This window comes from Peromyscus californicus, unplaced genomic scaffold (genome assembly GCF_007827085.1).
Source record: "Peromyscus californicus insignis strain IS unplaced genomic scaffold, ASM782708v3 Scaffold_10__1_contigs__length_136768540, whole genome shotgun sequence".
Lineage (NCBI taxonomy): Eukaryota > Metazoa > Chordata > Mammalia > Rodentia > Cricetidae > Peromyscus > Peromyscus californicus.
In genome coordinates, this window is record NW_026294391.1 from 55924216 (window position 1) to 55930896 (window position 6681).

Sequence of the window (6681 nt, forward strand, 5' to 3'; positions counted from 1 at the left end):
TAGAAGACTTTGAGTTCCTAAGAAAAAATGAGATAAGGAAACACTTTGACATCAGTCACAATTGATCAATTTTTAAGTAGAATGTAGTTGGAAATTTCTCTCCCACCTGCCTGTTCCCAAACTCGGAGGCTTAATATTACTTATAAATGTTCAGTCAGTAGCTCAAGCTTATTACTAACTAGCTCTTACATTTAAATTAACCCATAATTCTTATCTATGTTTAGCCATGTGGCTTGGTACCTTTTCTCAGGACAACATTCTCTTGCTTCCTCTGCATCTGGCTGGCAACTCTTGACTCCACTCTTCCTTTTCCCAGATTTCTCCTGATCTGGTCGCCCTGCCTATACTTCCTGCCTGGCTACTGGCCAATCAGTGTTTTATTAAACCAATTCAAGTGACAAATCTTTATAATGTATAAGACATTATCCCACAGCAGAACATCCACAAAATGATTTAATATTAAATACCATTACTCTCTCAGTATCTGTTTTTACCATATTCAAAACACCTGTTTTTTTCTAGTTTATAATCCATTTTTAAAGTAGACTTTAATTAAAATACAACATACAAACAGAAAATCTTATGTATTCCTTAAATGTCTTACTTAAGGAATTGTCCAAATGGACACACCCTGTGTAGCGAGCACTTAGATCAGGAAACACGGTATTGTCCCAGAAGTTCCATCCCCTTGTATCCTATTCTGTCACTAGCTCCCAAAGTTCCTGTATCTCAACTTCTAAAATAGTAGATAAATTTTATGTACTTTACAACTTTTTAACATGGAACATGATAGCATAGATTAGTGCATGTCTGGCCTCTTTCATTCATGATACTGGATATCAGTGTAGTTTGTTCATTTTCATTTCTATATAATATTTCAATGTATAAGCATACTAGAATTTATTTATGCATTCTATTGTTGCTGGCTGTTTGAATTGTTTTCAACTGATAATACTATGAATAATTCTGCTAAAAACATCATCTTGTACATGTCTTTTGATTAACATACATATGTATATGCTAGAATTACTGCTTTATGACTGATGTGATGTAGGTATTAAATTTCTGTAGATACTCATAAGTACTTTCCAAAGTGGTTGTACAAATCTATTATCACACAGTGTTTATAATTTATAATTGGGCTAGGAATGTATCTCATTGGTAGAGTGCTCACCCAATATGCACAAGGCTCTAGGTTCAATCCTTAGTACCATAACAAAAGGACTGGGGCATAGCTCAGTGGTAAAGTGTTTGCTTAGAATGTGCAAGGTCCTGAATTGGACTCCCAGTACTACAAAGAAAACAAAAATCTTACCCACTTGTAACTTGTCTCTTTTCTTGTTAAGGGTAGTTCTTGATAAACAAAATCTTAGTACAATCCAATGTAACAATTTTCCATATATGATTAGATGTTTGTGTGCTTATCATCCACAAATACAGATGAAGGCACTGAAGGAATCATAACCTTGGTAATTACACTAGAATAATTCCATTTGATAATAATGTAAGAGAACAAGTAAATATAGCTCTTTCAGCTTCAACATTTTTATGTATGTATTAGTGAATAAGATGGGAAATTCATAACCACAAAGAGTTATAGATAAAGTGTGTATGACCTGGATATCCAGGAAACTGAATCTGAAAATTAACAAAAGTGTCCTAGGTTGCTGAGTTCCCGAGAAGCAAAAGTAAAGCAACTCCATAGGATGGAATATCAAGCCATGCCATACAGTTCACCAACAGATAAAATCTCACAAAACTGAGGTCACAACTGAATTAAAAGACCTGAAGAAATGACACTACTAATGAGAATTGGCAGAAAAAAATAGGTAGTAGGGTTATACCTCTGTGAAATCCCCGAAAAGGACACAGAATGTGTAGCTATGATGGTTAAAGAAATACAAATGAGGGGCTGGAGAGATAGCTCATTAGTCAAGAGCACAGACATTCTTACAGAGGTTTCCCAGCACCTACGTTGGGTGGTTCACAACTTCCTGTGACTCCTGCTCCAGGGGGACCAATGCACTCTTTTGGACTCCATGAGTGTGTTCCCATATGTGTGGTGAACACTCACACACACACACACACACACACACACACACACACACACACACATACATACATACACACATACACATAAGAATAACCATCCTGTTCCCCCATGTTCTCATCCCCCATCCTCTCCCCTCTGCTCCCTCAGTCCTCAATTTACCCAGGAAATCTCATCTATTTCCCCTTCCAGGGGTGATCCATGCATCCCTCTTAGGGTCCTCTTCATTACCTGGCTTCTCTGAGGGTGTGGGTTATAGTCCGGTTATCCTTTGCTTTACATCTAGTATCCACTTAAGAGTAAGTACATACTGTGTTTGTCTTTCTGAGTCTGGGTTACCTCACTCAGGATGATATTTTCTAGTTCCATCCATTTGCCTGCAAATTCCATGATGTCATTGTTTTTTACAGCTGAGTAATACTCCATTGTGTACGTGATGGTTGAGCTGGGGGAGGGATGGAATGGGAGGTCAATGAAAGAGATATCATGACAGAGGGGGCCATTATGGAATTAGGGAGAAAGCTGGTGGTATGGAAACTCCCAGGAATCCGCAAGGACGACCCCTGCTAAGACTACTAACAATAGTGGAGAGGGTGCCTGAACTGGCTTACCCCTGTAATCAGATTAGTGAATACCCTAACAATCATCATAGAGCCTTCATCCAGTAACTGATGGAAGCAGATGCAGAGATCCACAGCAAAGCACCAGGCTGAGCTCTGGGAGTTCAGTTGAAGAGAGGGAAGAGGGATTATATGAGCAAGGGAGGGTCAAGATCATGATGGGGAAATCTACAGAGACAACTGAACCAAGCTCTTGGGAACTCATGAATGCTAGACCGACAGCTGTGGAGCCTGCATGGGATGGAACTAGGCCCTCTGCATACAGAAGACAGTTGTGTAGGTTGGTCTGTTTGAGGGGCCCCTGGCAGTGGGATAGGATCTACCCCTGGTGCGTGAGCTGGCTTTTTGGAGTCCATTCCCTATGGTGGGATGACTTGCTTAGCCTTGATGTGGGTGGGAGGGGCTTGGTTCTGCCTCACCTGAATGTACCAGGCTTTGTTGACTCCCCATGGGAGGCCTTATCCTTGGAGGAGTGGATGGTGGGTGAGTCAGAGGGGAGGCAGGGGGTGGCACTGAGAGGAGGGATGGGAGGGGCAACTGTGGTTGATATATAAAATGAAATTTTTTAAATAAAAAAGAATAAAAATAAATCTAAAAACGAATTAAAAATGAAAAGGGCAAAAAAGTAGTAGAATAATAATTATTTCTTTGAAAATGCTAGATCGGTTTTTCTTTTCTATCCAAATTAGACTATGACAATCAATATTTTTTAAAATTAAACTTATTGTAGACTCACATGCATTTGCCATGAATAATATAGAGCTCCTATTTAATTTTCACCTCGTTTCCCCAAGTGGGAACACCATGCATTAGTGCAGTACAATATCATAATTAGGATATCGACACTGGAATGGTAGACTAATTTTATTTGAATTTCCTGTTTTACATATACCAAGTGTTTGTGTGGGCATTTGTGTTGTTATAATCAGCTTCACTCCTGCCTTGTCCCCCACACTCAATCATAAGCAACACTAATCTATTTCACATATCTATAATTTTGTCATTTCAAAAATACATGAGTTGAATCATGCTGCACATAAAATTGCAGGGGTAGCTTTTTTTTCACTCAAGATGACTCCTTTGAGATTAATCTACATGGTTGTGTACAGCATGGTTTATTCTTCTTTGATGATTAGCATTCCATGGCCCAAATATACAACAGGTTGTTTATGCAATTGCTTATTAAAAATATGAGTCTTTTCCAGGTTTGGGCCATTTTGAATAAAGCTGCTATGAACATTCACATGCAAATTTTTGTTTAAGTTTAAGTTTTCATTTCTCTGTAATAAATGCCAAGGAGTCCAGTGCTGGCCCACATGTACATTTTACATTTAGTTTTTTTAAAAAAGAATTTACTTGAAAACAGATATGGACATACTTCCAGCAGTATTAATTTCGCTTAGGATTGCTTTGGCCATCAAGGGTCTTCTCTATGTCTATATGAAGTTTAAGATTTTAAGACAATTTTTCCTATTTCTGTGAAGAATTGTGTTGTAATTTTGGAATCTGTAGGGAAGTTTTGGTAGAACAGCTATTTTAACAATATCAATTATTTTTAATCCCTGAGCATGGTAGGATTTTTCAAATTATGGTAACTTTTGCAATTTCATTATTCAGAGTTTTAAAGTCTTCATTGTAAAGATCTTTTACTTCCATGATTAGGTTCAAGGTATGTCTTTACAGGCAATTGAGATGGGACTATTTTCCTGATTTCTTTCTCAGTATGTCATTCATACATAGAATGGCTGCTAGTTTTGTATGTTAATGTTGTATCTTGCCATTTTGCTGAAAGTGGTTATCACCTCTAAGAGTCTTCTGATGAATTCTTCAGTGTCTTTTATGTATGAAGTCATATAGTCTAAAAATGAGGATGCTTTGATTTTTTCCTTATCCGTGTGAAGCCCCTTTATTCTCATGTGTTATCACACTATATTCTCAACTGTTATCACACATCTGTTATCAAGCACTATATTGAATCAGAGTGTAGAAAGTTGACACCCTTGTCTTGCTCTTGCTTTCAGTATAAATACTTGAGTATTTATATTGGCTATAGGTTTAGTGTATATAACCTTTAATATGTTGAGATATGTTTCTTAGTCTCTTCAGGGCTTTTATCATAAAGGCATGTTGGATCTTGTCATGTTATTTCAGTCCATGAGTCCATCCATGTGATTAATTGCATTTGTTGATTTGCATATGTTGAATCATCTCTGCATCTCTAGGATGAAGCCAACTTGACCATGATGGATGAACTTTTTGATGAGCTCTTGAATTCTGTTTGCAAGTATTTTATTTAGAGATTTTATATCTATGTTCATCAGGGAGATTTTCCCATTATTTTCTTTTTTACTTGCGTCGTTATCTGGTTTTGGCATCAGACTAATACTGGCTTTGTAAAAAAGAGGAAGTGTTCCTTCCTTTTCTCTTCTATGGAATATTTTGATAAATATTGGTGTTAGTTTTTTAAAGGTCTGGAAGAATTCTGCAGGGAATCTGTCTGGATCTGGATCTTTATTTAGTTTAGTTTAAAATTTACATTAATTAATTTACTGTGTGTGTGTGTTTGTGTGTGTGTGTGCGTGTGTGTGCGTGTGCGTGTGCGTGTGCGTGTGTGTGTGTGTGTATGTGCATTCGTGTACCATGGCTATGTGTGAAGGTCAGAGAACAACCTTCAGGATGGGGTTCTCATCTTCTACCATGTGGGTTCTAGGATTCAAACTCAGCTCATCAGGCTTGGCTCAAGTGCCTTTACCCACTGAACCATCTCACTTCCCAAGTTTAGATATTTCTTTATTATTGGTTAAATCTCCTTGCTTGTTATATATCCATTTAAATTATTTAACTCTCATCTTGGTTTAACTTTGGTAGTCATACAATTCCAGCTACTTCTTTTAGACTTTCAAATTTAGTAGAATATGAATATAGACTTTTAAAGTCATGTTCTTACAATTTTATAAATTTCATTAATATTTGTTGTGGTGATAACCATTTTACCTCCACTTTTACTAATTTGAGTTTTCTCTTTCTTTTGGTTAGTTTGTTGAACTTGTTTGTCTTTTCAGTGAACCAGGTCTTCATTTCAATGATTATTTGTATTTTTTTTTATTTTTTAAGTTATTTTTTCCCTGATCTAAGTTTTTTTTCATCTATTGCATCCCACATGTTTTGGGATATTCATCTTTATTTAGAGATATACAATTTTTTTTATTTTTAATGTTGAATTTCAATTACAAAATCTCTCCCTTCCCTTCCCTCCCTCCTAATCCTTTTACATACCTCTCCCCACTCTGCTTCAAACTCATGGACTTTTTTTCATCAATTGCTACTGTATGCATGTGTGTGTGTGTGTGTGTGTGTGTGTGTGTGTGTGTGTGTGTGTGTAAATAAAATACACATGTATTTCTAAATGTAACTTGTTGAGTTCATATAATGTTACTTATACGTAACAACGAACATGCTAAAGTGGACAGGAAAAGGCCCATAAGGCCTCAACTTTACAAAAATAACTACAGGTAACTGAGTAAAGCTAGGAGTGGACAAGGTGGTACCACTCTACAAGACAGAGCTCATCAATCGATTGTTTAGTCACTGGACTCTAGTGAAAAATGGTGAGCGCCCCACCCCAAAAGTGGTATACATTTTAAATTTTCCTTAAGACTTCTTTTGTTTTAGTTGAAAATAGAATCTTCTCTTTTTTTTTTTTTTTTTTTTTTTTTTGGTTTTTCGAGACAGGGTTTCTCTGTGTAGCTTTGCGCCTTTCCTGGAACTCGCTTTGGAGACCAGGCTGGCCTCGAACTCACAGAGATCCGCCTGGCTCTGCCTCCCGAGTGCTGGGATTAAAGGCGTGCGCCACCACCGCCCGGCGAATCTTCTCTTATACAATATATCCCAACCACAGTTTCCCTTCCCTCCACTCCTCCTCCTTCTTCCTATTCCTCCTCCTCCCTCCACTCACCTTCTCTGTTTCCTCTTCAGAAAAGAGCAGGTCTCCAAGAGACAACAGTCAGACAG